Source organism: Sciurus carolinensis, chromosome 4 (genome assembly GCF_902686445.1).
Source record: "Sciurus carolinensis chromosome 4, mSciCar1.2, whole genome shotgun sequence".
In the NCBI taxonomy this organism is placed as follows: Eukaryota; Metazoa; Chordata; class Mammalia; order Rodentia; family Sciuridae; genus Sciurus; species Sciurus carolinensis.
In genome coordinates this window covers 36224197-36238546 of record NC_062216.1, presented here as the reverse complement: position 1 = coordinate 36238546, position 14350 = coordinate 36224197, and the positions used below count along the sequence as shown (strand labels likewise).

General features: G+C 36.8%; 1 protein-coding gene across 1 annotated transcript in view; it reads right to left on the bottom strand.

Annotated features, from left to right (window-relative positions):
* The window catches only part of Wwc2 (WW and C2 domain containing 2), a 221013-nt gene that overhangs the window by 29931 nt on the left and 176732 nt on the right, over positions 1 to 14350 (bottom strand). The gene's annotated exons all lie outside the window — the stretch shown is intronic.

Here is a 14350-nt window from a genome sequence, read left to right as displayed (position 1 = left end):
GCTCTAAAGAAAATGAAAAATTTAATAATTACCATCCTTTTTATCAGCACATGAAACTTCCTCCAAATTACACCTTATATTAGGCCACAGAGCAAGCCTTACTAAGTTAAAAAATTAAAATAATTTCTTGCATCTTATCTGATCTCAATGGAATGAAACCAGAATAGTTATTACAAAAAATAAAAACAACAACAAAAACAAACAAACAAAAAAAAAAACCCAAATTACAAACACAGTGAGAACATGGAGAAAAAGGATTCCCTTATATACCTAGTGGGAATATAAATTATTACAGTCACTATGGAAAAGAGTGTGGAGGTTCCTCAGAATACTAAAAATACAACCACCATGTAAGCCAGCTATTCCACTCCTGGGAATAACCTGAAGGGAATAAATTCAGCATACAGGGCTGGAGTTGTGGCTCAGTGGTACAGGGCTTGCCTGCATGCATGAGGCACTGGGTTTGATTCTCAGAACCACATATAAATAAATAAAATAAAGGTCCATTGACAACTAAAAGAACTTTTTTTTAAAAAAAAGACACCTACACACCTACTACCCACATTTACTGCAGTACTATTTGAATAGCCAAACTATGTAAACAGTCAGCCTAGGTGCCTACCAACTGATGAATAAAGAAAATATGAACACACACACACACACACACACACACACACACACACATATACACATACACACACACTCTGGAGAATTATTTGGCCATAAAGACTAATGAAATCCTGTCACTTGCAGAAAAGTGGATGGAACTGGAGGACATCATGTTGAGTAAAATAAATTAGACGTAGAAAAACAAATAAAGCATATGGAAACTTAAAAAAAGGACCTGAAGAGGGACTACTAGGAATGGTGAGGAGGAGGAGGAAGGAGGAAGAACAAGAGGGGAGAGCAGATGAAGGTAAAAGAAGGAAGGGTGGGCATGGATATGATCAATGCAGAACATATGCACGTATGGAAATGCCACAGTGAAACCCATTAATTTGTAAAATTAATGTTAATTATAATAGTAAAGTCTGGCATGGTGACGCATGCCTGTAATCCCAGCATCTTGGAAGGATGAGGCAGGAAGAGCACAAGTTCAAAGCCAGCCTCAGCAACTTAGCAAGGCCCTAAGCAACTCAGTGAGACCCTGTTTCTAAATAATTCTCCTCATTCCCCACATTTCCTTCTTTTCTTCTAAATGAAATCCAAAAAAGGGGCTGGGGATGTGGCTCAGTGGTTAAGTGCCCGTAGATCAAGTGCCCCAGTACCCCCCAAATATATATATATAAATATATATATAAATATAAATATATAATATTTATATATATATAAATATATATATAAATATATATATAAAATAATAAAAAGTAAAGTAAAATAAATTAGTAAAACAGTAAACAAATATTCAACACAGAAAAATAAACAAAGTCAAAAATTAGTTCTTTAAATAAATAAATTTAACATGTCCCAGGTAAAACTGAGGGGAAAAAAGGTAGAAGTCGCCAATGGCAGGAATGCAATGGAATATAGCAAAGTTCTAACATGTGAAAAGATAATAAGAGAATGGATAACTTTATGACAAATTTTGATAATTTAGATTAAATCAACAGGACTGGAGGTATAGCTCAAGAAGTAGAACATTTGTCTAACATACATGAGGTCCTGGGTTTGATCCCCAGCACTGTCACAATAAATACAGAAGTTAATTAATTAATTAAAATAAGACACTCATCTTGTAAAACTTCTCGACAATAGAAAAAAGGAAAGAATACTTACCAACACACTATGAAGATAGCAAACCTTTGATGCCAAAAAGTCACAATGACACGATGACATCACAAGATTAAAGATTAATATCTCTTGTGAACATAAATGAAAAAAAACAAGGTCAATCAAATCTAATAACATATGTAAAAACTGTAATATAACAAATGAAGTCTGTTTTATTCCAAGAATCCAAGACCAGTTTAACATTCGAATGTTAATGTATAATTCATCACACTAAGAAAAAAAAGAGACCAAAAATATAAAAAGATATTAAAAGATACAGTAAAAATGTTTGATAAAGGTCAGTATTTGTATATAATAAAAATCCCAGCAAATTAGAAAGAAGGTAATTTCCTTAATCTGATGATTATCTATGACCACCCCCCCAAATACTTTTAAATGATGAATTATTGAAAGCCTTTACTTTGAAAGAGTACAGTATTGTCACAAAGATAGAAAATGAAACAGGACAGAAAATTCAGGAATACACACACACCTAGAGTTCACCTGAATTATGACAAAGGAGACAATGCAGTATAGGTGGGAAAGATGGTCTTTTCAAAAGATGATGCTAGATTAATCAGATACCATATGGATTTAAAGGGAACTTTGACCCTTACCTCATATTTTATGCAAAAATTAATTTCAGATGAACTGCAAATTTAAATGTGAAAGATAAAATAATAAGTTTTATAGGACAATATAGGAAAACATCTCTATGACCCAGGTAGAGGCAAATAATTCTTAAATAGGAGGGAAATGGATAAACAAGACTTCATTAAAACCGAGTATTTCCATTCACTAAGGGACACCACCAAGAAAACAAAAAGACAAGTCACAGAATAGGAAAATATATTTGAGATAAATTAACTTGAAAATACTCATATCGAAATTCCAAAAACTCCTTCCAAACAATAAAATAATACAACTAAAAAATGAATAAAATTCTGAACAGATACTTCATAAAAGATGGTTTTCATTTAGCAATTAAATAAATTATAATCACGGAATGTAAATTAAAAATACAAGACACAGATTAATTGTACAAATTAATGGGTTCACTGTGGCATTTCCATACATATATATATTCTAACAAAATAAAATAAAATAGTATTTTTAATCAAAAGATATGTAAAATAATGCTAATAGCATTATTAAAAATAACCCCTAAATTATTAACAACTCAAATGTCTATCAGTAGTAGAAGGGATAAACACTGATATAACTATACAATAAAATATCAAATAAGAATGGGCATGAATGAATGATAATTATACAGAACAACATAAATGACTCTCAGAAACATACTGTTAAGTACAAGATGCCAGATAAAAGAATATACATTGAATGACAACAACAGGCAAAACTAATATCTGGTGTGACAATTCAGAATAGATATTACTCTTAGGGGAAAGTGGTTAATGCCTGGGATGGAATACAAGGAAGAATTCTGGAGTGATGTCAATATACTACAATTAATTTGGGATAGTAACTACATAGACATGTTTGCTTTGTGAAAATTCATTAGACTGGTCATGTAAGGTTTATGCACCTTGTTATGAACTGCTTCATCACCTCTTTTCACAAAAGAAACATCTCAGAGTGAGATGAGAATAGAATAAAAAATGCAATAAAGTGTATTTATATTACAGCCCTATAAATCAACTAGAACTAACATAACATCTATTGAACACTCCACCTAACAAAAGTAGAATAAATTTTTCTCAAGTGCATATGGAAACTTCTCTGGGATATACTGGGCCAAAAAGTAGGTTTAATACATTTAAACAAACTTAAATAATATCAATTATGTTTTTTGGCCAAAGTGGAGTGAAATTAAAAATTAGTAACAAAAGAAAATATGAGAACTTAATAAATGTGTGGAAACTAACACATTCCTAAACCACCAAAGGATCAAAGAATAAATAAAAATAAGAAAACATCTTGAGATGAATGAAAACTGAAATACATCATACCAAAACTTATGGAAAACTGCTAAAGCAGTGCTTAGAGGTAAATTTATAGCTCTAAGAACCTATATTAAAAAAAAAGAAGAAAGTCATCAAATCAATAATTTAACTTTTCACACTTAAGAAAATGTAAAAAGAAGAGCAATATAAATCTAAAGCAATCAGAAGAGAGGAAATAATAAGAGTGGAAATTCATTAAATCAGAAAGAAAATTAGAGAAAATAAACAAAACCAAAGGTGGTTCTTTGAAAAGATCCACAAAATTAATAAGCTATTAGCTGAACTGACCCAAGAAAAATAGAGAAAAAGGTGTAAATTATTGAAATTCAAATTGAAAAAGATTATGAGAAAATACTATGAACAATTGTATACCAAGAAATTAGATAATCTAGCTGAAATTGGCAAATTCCTCAAAAGATCCAAGTACTGAAACTTGACTCAAGAACAAAAGTATAAGAGACTTAGAAGAGGAGATAGCATTTCAATAACAACAGAAACTTCCCTCAAAGGAAAAGTACCAGCTCAGATAGCTTCACTAGTAAATTCTATCAAACACTTGAAGAATGCCAATTCTTCTCAAGACGAATTAATACCAATTCTTCTCAAACTCCTCTGAAAGTTAGAAGAGGGAACACTTCTTAATCCATTCCATGATGCCAAAATCACCCTGATATTAAAACCACACAACATCACAAGAAAACCATGAATATAGACAAAAATCTTTCCACAAAATACTAGCATAACATAAAAAGGATCCACACAATGACCCAGTGGGATTTATCCTAGAAATGCAAGATTAATTTAACACTTGAGAAATCAGGTAATTCATATCAAATGAATGAAGGACAAGAACCACACAGTCACCTTAAAAGATGCAGAAAAAGCATTTGATAAACTCAACAGACTTTAATGATAAAAACACTCAACAAACTAGGGAAAGAAGTCTTCCTCAATCTGATAAAGAGCATCAATGAAAAACTACAGCAAAAGATCACATTTAAGGTGAAAGCTTCCCTTCTAAAATCATGAACAAGACAAGGATCTGTTCTCATTACTTCTTTTAATACATGGTGGAAATTCTAGCTGAGGCAAATGGGCAAGAAAAATAAATAAATACACATAATTGGGAAGGAAGCAGTAAAATCAACTCTAGTTGCAGAAAATATGAGCTTACAAATAGAAAATGCTAAGAAACTCACTACAAAATTATTAGAACTAATACATGAGTTCAGCAAGGTTGTAGAATACAAGATAAAGATTAGTTGTGCAATGAACAATCTGAAAATGCAATTAAGAGTTCCATTTACAGGCGGGCCAAGGTGGCGGACTAGAGGGCGGCTGCATTTCACGCTGCTCCAGGACGCAAGATTCAAAAGAGGAGATAGTCAGAGACTTGGGACCAACTCAAAGCCGCCGGGTGAGTCTCTCCCATTGGGGAGGCGTCCCGGATGGGGCAGTAGCCCGGGAACGCAGGGAATTTGTGAAGTAGAGTTGCTCGGCGAGACGCCCCTCCCCCCGCTGGAGCGGTAAACACGGACAACTGGGATCATCGTAGAGGAGGCGGCTCAGCACAGCGCTTGGACTCGAGCAACCATTGGGGCTCCGGGCAGCTGCCTGAGGAGGAGCTGCATGGCGAGCTGTTTAGACCCAGAACGACCGCTTCTGAACACTGGGGGGTTGCCCGGAGGAAGAGGAGAAGCTCGGCGGGTCACTTGCTCTAGGAGTGACTGCATGAGAACCACAGGCGGTTGCCAGAGGAGGAGCTGCGTGGTGAGCTGTTTGAACTCAGAGCGAGCGCTCCTGAACACCGGGAGGTTGCCCGGAGGAAGAGGAGGAGCGCTGCGGGACGCTTGGTCTGGGAGTGACTGCATCAGAGCCACAGGCAGTTGCCAGAGGAGGAGCTGCGTGGCGAGCTGTTTGATCTCAGAACAACTGCTCCAGAACACTGGTGGCCTGCCTGGAGGAGGAGAGCGGTGGGACGCTTGGTCGAGGAGTGACTACATCAGAGCCACAGGCGGTTGCCAGAGGAGGAGGCGAGTGGTGAGTTCATTGGACTAAAAGCGACCGCTCCTGAACACCGGTGGCCTGCCTGGAGGAGGAGCGTGGTGAGTCACTTGGTCTCGGAGCCACCGCTCCTGAACACCCGGGGGACTACCCCAAGGAGGAGGAGGAGGAACAGGGCGGGTCACTTGAACTTGGAGTGACTGCCTAGGGCTACGGGTGGTTGGCGGGAGGAGGAGACCCGAAGTGAGTTGTTTGGACTCCTAGTGACTGTGTCGGAAACCGGGCGGCTGTCCAGAGGAGGAGGTGTGTGGCGGGTCTCTGGGTCTCGGAGCTATTGTACGGGGCTCCAGGTGGTGGCTCAGAGGAGGGGCTGCATAGCCAGGCGATTGGTGCAGAGCAGGGTCCCAGGAGCTAGGTGGCTTCTTGCTGGAAGAGACGCACAGAGACACGCCTAGGGGCGGAGTGAAGTTTCCAGGGCTGCGGGCAGATTCTCTGGGAGAGGCAGCCGAAGGAGACTCGCCTGCGAAGGGTGAGGCTCCCAGGCCCAGGAGGTAGGTCCAGGCCCCTGGAAACGTTGCAGAGGAAGACAGCCCAGCCCAGGCGGTAGTTGTAGATTGAGGGGAACCTCTAGGAGGGCAACTGACCAGCGAGACGTCCCCACCGAGTGAGTCTTCCCGGGCGGGGAAGGTTTTCCCACAGGGACGGTAAAACCAGAGACACAGGCACAAACAGGCCTTGCCTCAGCCCGCAGTCTAGTTCCCCATTGGATGACCATTGGTCAACAAGTGCAGGCACCTCTGACCACTAGCAGGGAATATACGCCACCTGAGGATCACCACCCCTAGAGAGGCAGCTTCTTCGTGGAGCTCTGCATTATCAACGTCCTCCAAGACTTCAGGCTACTGAAGGATAAGAGGGGATATACTAGCAATCTCCAGGGACATTATAAGTTGATAGAGGAAATCTGCAATATCTTAATGACCCACTGACTCCTGAACAATATGAGAAATCAAGGGAAGAAAATGCCCCAAACAAATCTAGATGTTACATCAATAAAAATCCAACGCCAGTATGGCAGAAGAAATGACAGAAAGGGAGTTCAGAATGTACATAATTAAAATGATTAGGGAAGCAAACGAGATGAAAGAGCAAATGCAGGCATTGAACGATCGCATCAATCGAGAGTTAACAAAGCAAATTCAGGAAGCAAAAGATCATTTCAATAAAGAGTTAGAGATATTGAAAAAAAAACAAACAGAAATCCTTGAAATGAAGGAAACAATAAACCAAATTAAGAACTCCCATAGAAAGCATAACCAATAGGATAGAACAGTTGGAAGACAGAACTTCAGATATTGAAGACAAAATATTTAACCTCGAAAACAAAGTTGAACAAACAGAGAATATGGTGAGAAATCATGAACAGAATCTCCAAGAACTATGGGATATCATGAAAAGGCCAAATTTGAGAATTATTGGGATTGAGGAAGGCTTAGAGAAACAAACCAAAGGAATGAACAATCTATTTGAAGAAATAATATCAGAAAATTTCCCAAATCTGAAGAATGAAATGGAAAATCAAGTCCAAGAGGCTTATAGAACTCCAAATACACAAAATTACAACAGACCCACACCAAGGCACATTATAATGAAAATACCTAACATACAAAATAAAGACAGAATTTTAAAGGCTGTGAGAGAAAAGAACCAAATTACATTCAGGGGGAAGCCAATACGGATATCAGCAGATTTTTCAATCCAGACCCTAAAAGCTAGAAGGGCCTGGAACAACATTTTTCAAGCTCTGAAAGAAAATGGATGCCAACCAAGAATCTTATACCCAGCAAAACTTACCTTCAAATTTGACGATGAAATAAAATCATTCCATGATAAACAAAAGCTAAAAGAATTTACAAAAAGAAAGCCAGCATTACAGAACATTCTCGGCAAAATATTTCATGAGGAAGAGATAAAAAACAAAGAAGCAAATCAGCAAAGGGGGTAATTATCCTAAAGGAACTGTGAAATAAAGGAGGAACCAAAATGTGTCAAAAACTTTAAATATGAACCAAATGACTGGGAATACAAATCATATCTCAATAATAACCCTGAATGTTAATGGCCTGAATTCATCAATCAAAAGACATAGACTGGCAGATTGGATTAAAAAGAAAGATCCAACAATATGTTGCCTGCAAGAGACTCACCTCATAGAAAGAGATACCCATAGACTAAAGGTGAAAGGATGGGGAAAAACATACCATGCACATGAACTCAGCAAAAAAGCTGGAGTATCCATCCTCATTTCAGATAATGTGGACTTCAAGCCAATGTTAGTCAGAAGGGATAAAGAAGGACATTTCATACTGCTTAAGGGAAGCATAAATCAGCAAGATATAACAATCATAAACATCTATGCCCCAAACAGTGGCTCATCCATGTATGTTAAACAAATCCTTCTCAATTTTAGAAACCAAATAGACCATAACACAATAATACTAGGTGATTTCAACACGCCTCTCTCACCACTGGACAGATCTTCCAAACAAAAATTGAACAAAGAAACCATAGATCTCAATAACACAATCAATAATTTAGACTTAACAGACATTTATAGAATATACCATCCAATCAAGAGCGAATACACTTTCTTCTCAGCAGCACATGGATCCTTCTCTAAAATAGACCATATATTATGCCACAAAGCTAATGTCAGCAAATACAAGAAGATAGAGACACTACCTTGTATTCTATCAGATCATAATGGATTGAAGTTGCAAATTAATGAAAGAGTAAACAACAGAAACTACTCCAACACCTGGAGATTAAACAATATGCTACTATATGATGAATGGATAACAGAAGATATTAGGAAGGAAATTTAAAAATTCTTAGAGGTAAACGAGAACAAAGAAACATCATACCAAAATCTCTGGGACACTATGAAAGCAGTACTTAGAGGAAGATTTATTTCATGGAGCGCATTTAATAAAAGAAGTAAAACTCAACAAATAAACGACCTAACACTACAGCTCAAAGCCCTAGAAAAAGAAGAACAGACCAACACCAAAAGTAGTAGAAGACAGGAAATAGTTAAACTCAGAGCTGAAATCAACGAAATTGAAACAAAAGAAACAATACAAAAAATTGACAAAATAAATAGTTGGTTCTTCGAAAAAATAAACAAAATTGATAAACCTTTAGCCACACTAACAAAGAGAAGACGAGAGAAAACCCAAATCACTAAAATTCGGAATGAGCAAGGAAATATCACAACAGACACGACTGAAATACAAAACATAATTAGAAGCTATTTTGAAAATCTATACTCCAACAAAATAGAAAATTTCGAAGACATCAACAGGTTTCTAGAGACATATGAATTGCCTAAACTGAACGAGGAGGACATACACAATTTAAATAGACCAATTTCAAGTAATGAAATAGAAGAAGTCATCAAAAGCCTTCCAACAAAGAAAAGTCCAGGACCAGATGGGTTCTCAGCCGAGTTCGACAAAACCTTTAAAGAAGAGCTCATTCCAATACTTCTCAAAGTATTCCAGAAAATAGAAGAGGAGGGAACTCTCCCAAACTCATTCTATGAAGCCAATATTACCCTGATTCCTAAACCAGACAGAGACACATCAAGGAAAGAAAATTTCAGACCAATATCCTTAATGAACATCGACGCAAAAATTCTAAACAAAATTTTAGCAAATCGCATACAAAAACATATTAAAAAGATAGTGCACCATGATCAAGTGGGTTTCATCCCAGGGATTCAAGGTTGGTTCAACATCAGGAAATCAATAAATGTAATTCACCATATCAATAGACTTAAAGTCAAGAATCACATGATTATTTTGATAGATGCAGAAAAAGCATTTGATAAAATACAGCACCCCTTCATGCTCAAAACACTAGAAAAAATAGGGATAGTGGGAACATTCCTTAACATTTTAAAGGCCATCTACGCTAAACCCATGGCTAATATCATTCTAAATGGTGAAAAACTGAAAGCATTCCCTCTAAAAACTGGAACAAGGCAGGGATGCCCTCTTTCACCACTTCTATTCAATATCGTCCTTGAAACTCTAGCCAGAGCAATTAGACAGACCAAAGAAATTAAAGGGATACGAATTGGAAAAGAAGAACTCAAACTATCCCTATTTGCTGATGATATGATGGTATACTTAGAGGAACCAGGAAATTCCACCAGAAAACTTTTAGATCTCATAAGTGAATTCAGTAAAGAAGCGGGATATAAGATCAATGCACATAAATCTATGCATTTTTATACATAAGCGATGAATCTTCAGAAAGAGAAATTAGGAAAACTACCCCATTCACAATAGCTTCAAAAAAAATAAAGTATTTGGGAATCAATCTCACAAAAGAGGTGAAAGACCTCTACAATGAGAACTACAGAACACTAAAGAAAGAAATTCAAGAAAACCTTAGAAGATGGAAAGATCTCCCATGTTCTTGGATAGGAAGAATTAATATTGTCAAAATGGCCATACTACCAAAAGTGCTATACAGATTCAATGCAATTCCAATGAAAATCCCAATGATGTACCTTACAGAAATAGAGCAAGCAATTAGGAAATTCATCTGGAAGAATAAAAAACCCAGAATAGCTAAAACAATCCTTGGCAGAAAGAGTGAAGCAGGGGGTATCGCAATACCAGATCTTCAACTCTACTACAAAGCAATAGTAATAAAAACGGCATGGTATTGGTACCAAAATAGAAAGGTGGATCAATGGTACAGAATAGATGACACGGACACAAACCCAAATAAATACAATTTTCCCATACTAGACAAAGGGGCCAAAAATATGCAATGGAGAAAAGATAGCCTCTTCAACAAATGGTGATGGGAGAATTGGAAATCCATATGCAACAGAATGAAAGTAAACCCATATCTCTCACCATGCACGAAACTAAACTCAAAATGGATCAAGGACCTCGGAATCAGACCAGAGACCTTGCATCTTATAGAAGAAAACGTAGGTCCAGAGCTTCAACATGTCGGCTTAGGACCAGACTTCCTTAACAGGACTCCCATAGCACAAGAAATAAAAGCAAGAATTAATAACTGGGATAGATTCAAACTAAAAAGCTTTCTCTCAGCAAAGGAAACTATCAGCAATGCAAAGAAAGAGCCTACAGAGTGGGAGGAAATCTTTGCCAATCATACTTCAGATAGAGCGCTAATTTCCAGAATCTATAAGGAACTCAAAAAACTCTACACCAAGAATGTAAATAATCCAATTGACAAATGGGCTAAAGAAATGAATAGACACTTCACAGAAGAAGATCTACAAGCAATCAACAAACATATTGAGAAATGTTCAACATCTCTAGTAATAAGAGAAATGCAAATCAAAACCACCCTAAGATTCCATCTCACCCCAATTAGAATGGCGATTATCAAGAATACAAGCAACAACAGGTGTTGGCGAGGATGTGGGGAGAAAGGTACACTCTTACATTGCTGGTGGGGTTGCAAATTAGTGCAGCCACTCTGGAAAGCAGTGTGGAGATTCCTTAGAAAACTTGGAATGGAACCACCATTTGACCCAGCTATCCCACTCCTTGGCCTATACCCAAAGGACTTAAAATCAGCATATTACAGAGATACAGCCACATCAATGTTCATAGCTGCTCAATTCACAATAGCCAGATTGTGGAACCAACCTAGATGTCCTTCAATTGATGAATGGATAAAGAAAATGTGGTATATATATACAATGGAATATTACTCAGCCATAAAGAATGATAAAATTATGGCATTTGCAGGCAAATGGATGAAACTGGAGAATATCAGGCCAAGTGAGATAAGCCAATCTCAAAAAACCAAAGGAAGAATGATATTGCTAATAAGTGGATGATGACACATAATGGGGGGTGGGAAGGGTTAGTGTTGGGGTTGGAGTTGGGTTTAGGGAGGGGGGCAGGAATGGAGGAAGGAAGGACTGTATAGAAGGAGGGGAGGGGTGGGAGGGGAGGGGGGGAAGGGAAAAAATGGCAGAATGAATCAAACATTACCCTATGTAAATTTATGATTATACAAATGGTATGCCTTTACGCCATGTACAGACAGAGAAACAACATGTATCCCATTTGTTTACAATAAAAAAAAAAAAGTACCTCAAAAAAAAAAAAAAAAGAGTTCCATTTACAACAGCATCTAAAAGAATAAAAATACTTAGAAATAAATTTAACAACAGAAATTAAAACCTTGTACTCTTTAAAAACTAAAAAATAAGGTTGAAAGAAATTAAGGAAGATTAAATTAATGTAAAGACATTCCATATGCATGGATTTCAAGACTTAAAATTTAAGATGACAATATCCCCTAAATTGACCTACATAGTTAAGACTGGCTCTATCAAAATCCCAGCTGACTTTTTGTTTTGTTTTATTTGTGGAAATTGATAAGCTGATATTAGAACTCATATGGGCAAGGGACCCTGAATAGCCCAAATAATCTTTTTTATGTTATTTTTTTAAAACAATTTGTAAAAGAAAAACAATATTAGAAGACTTGCAGTTCCTATTTTCAAAATTAGTGCAATGCTATAGTAATCAAGGAAGTGTGGTACTGGCTTATATACAGATTACTGGAACAGAACTAAAATTCCAGATAAGTAGATCCCCATGATTATGATCAACTGATTTCCCACAAGGAAATGGGGAAAGTATAGTTTTTATCAATAATGGTGCTGGGACAACTGTGTATTTACATATAAAAGAATGAAACCTAACTTTTTCCTCATATCACACATAAATAAGTAGAACTAAACTACAACCTACATTAAAAAAAAAAAAAAAAAAAAAAACTCTTACAAGACGACACAGGAGAAATCCTTGTGATGTTAGGTTAGGCAAAGCCTTCTTGGATATAATACCAATAGGACAAGCAATGGAAGAAAAAGCCTTTGAGTGCATGCACTTTCATCAAAATTAAAAACATTTGTGCTGGTAATGAAACCATCAAGAGAGTGAAAAGAATGCACAGAATGAAAGGAAATGTCTACAAATAGTTTTTCTGATAAAGGACTTGTGTCAAGTCAAGAATATAGAAGAGGGAGCAATTGCCTAGCATGTGTGAAATCCTGGGTTTGATGGAAAGGGAGAGGGAAATGGAAAGAAGAAAGAAAGGAAAAAGGAAGAAGAATGTGTAAGGAACTTGTACAACTTAATAGTAAAAACATGGGCTGGGGAGATAGCTCAGTTGGTAGAGTGCTCGCCTCACAAGCACAAGGCCCTGGGTTCGATCCCCAGCACCACAAAAAAAAAAAGTAAAAACATAAATAACCTGTTCTACCAAGAAAACAGCTTATAGTCACCCAAAATGTTAAACAGAGTTACTATACAATTAAGCAATTCCATTTCCACACATATGCCCAAGAAAAATGAAAACATATCCTAGCAGCATCATTCATAAAAGTCAAAAAGTGGAAACAACCCAAATACACATCAGCTGATGAATGATAAACAAATGATACATCGGCAACAGAATACTATTTGGCAATGAAGAGGAGTGAAATATTGACATATGTATTTTGAAAATATGTTAAATGAAAGAAGTCAGTCACAAGAACAAATAAGGTATTTTTTTATGTGAATAAGCAAATTTATAGAAAAAGAATATTAATGGTTATCTTGGGAGAAAAGTGTTGAGGAGAACTGGAAGAGAATGCTCAAGGGTATGGGACTTCTGTTTGGGATGATGGCAGTGTAGTAATATTAGATTGTAGATATGGTGTAGAGGTTTCAGTCACATCCCCCGTGGAAGAGGAAAGGTTAACTGCCAGAGGACAGCTTGCAGGCAATAAATCAATTAGTTACCAATAAACTTATCTAATCAATAAACATGCAAGAGTTAATATTCTTCTCAAATGGGAGGGGGTATGACAGATCATACCACACCAGATCTGGCCTCTAACAAGATGGAGTAGCCCACCTCTCCTTTATTTTATAGTCACACAGGTAAAGGGGGCCAAGAACAGGACAGGCTTGCTCTGTGGTGAAAAGGATGGGGTGGAGTTAGAGAAGCCATTTGTTTAGGGAATAAGCATATCAATCAGACTGTAAGCCACTCCCACACAGGGCCACCTACTTCCCAGGCTATCTGCAATAGTCTATTATGGCTGCCAGTTCCTGGCAGTCAGGCCTCTGTATCCCTAGGCTCAACCAAATCAGATTCTGCTAGATATGGATGGCTTTCCACAATATGGTTATACAGCTCTGTGAATATAGTAAAAAAAACTTTGAGCTTTGAGCTTCAAATGGGTGAGCTGTACATGTTAATTGGGTAAACTGTATGGTGTATGAATTACATATTATTCTGTTTTTAAAAACTTACATAAAGAAGAAAAAAAATCATTTTATAAGCCTTACTTAGTATCTACTACAAAGTTACAAAAGAGAAACATCTTTCTCTTTTACCACCTGCCATAATGTCCACTAGTTTCTCACACATAGATGATCAATAAAGACTTGCTTAATTATTTGATTTTTATTTAGTAAATTCTTTCTTCATAGATAATCTAAAATAAACTTGAACTTAGTAACAATATCTACAAATGCCAAATTAGT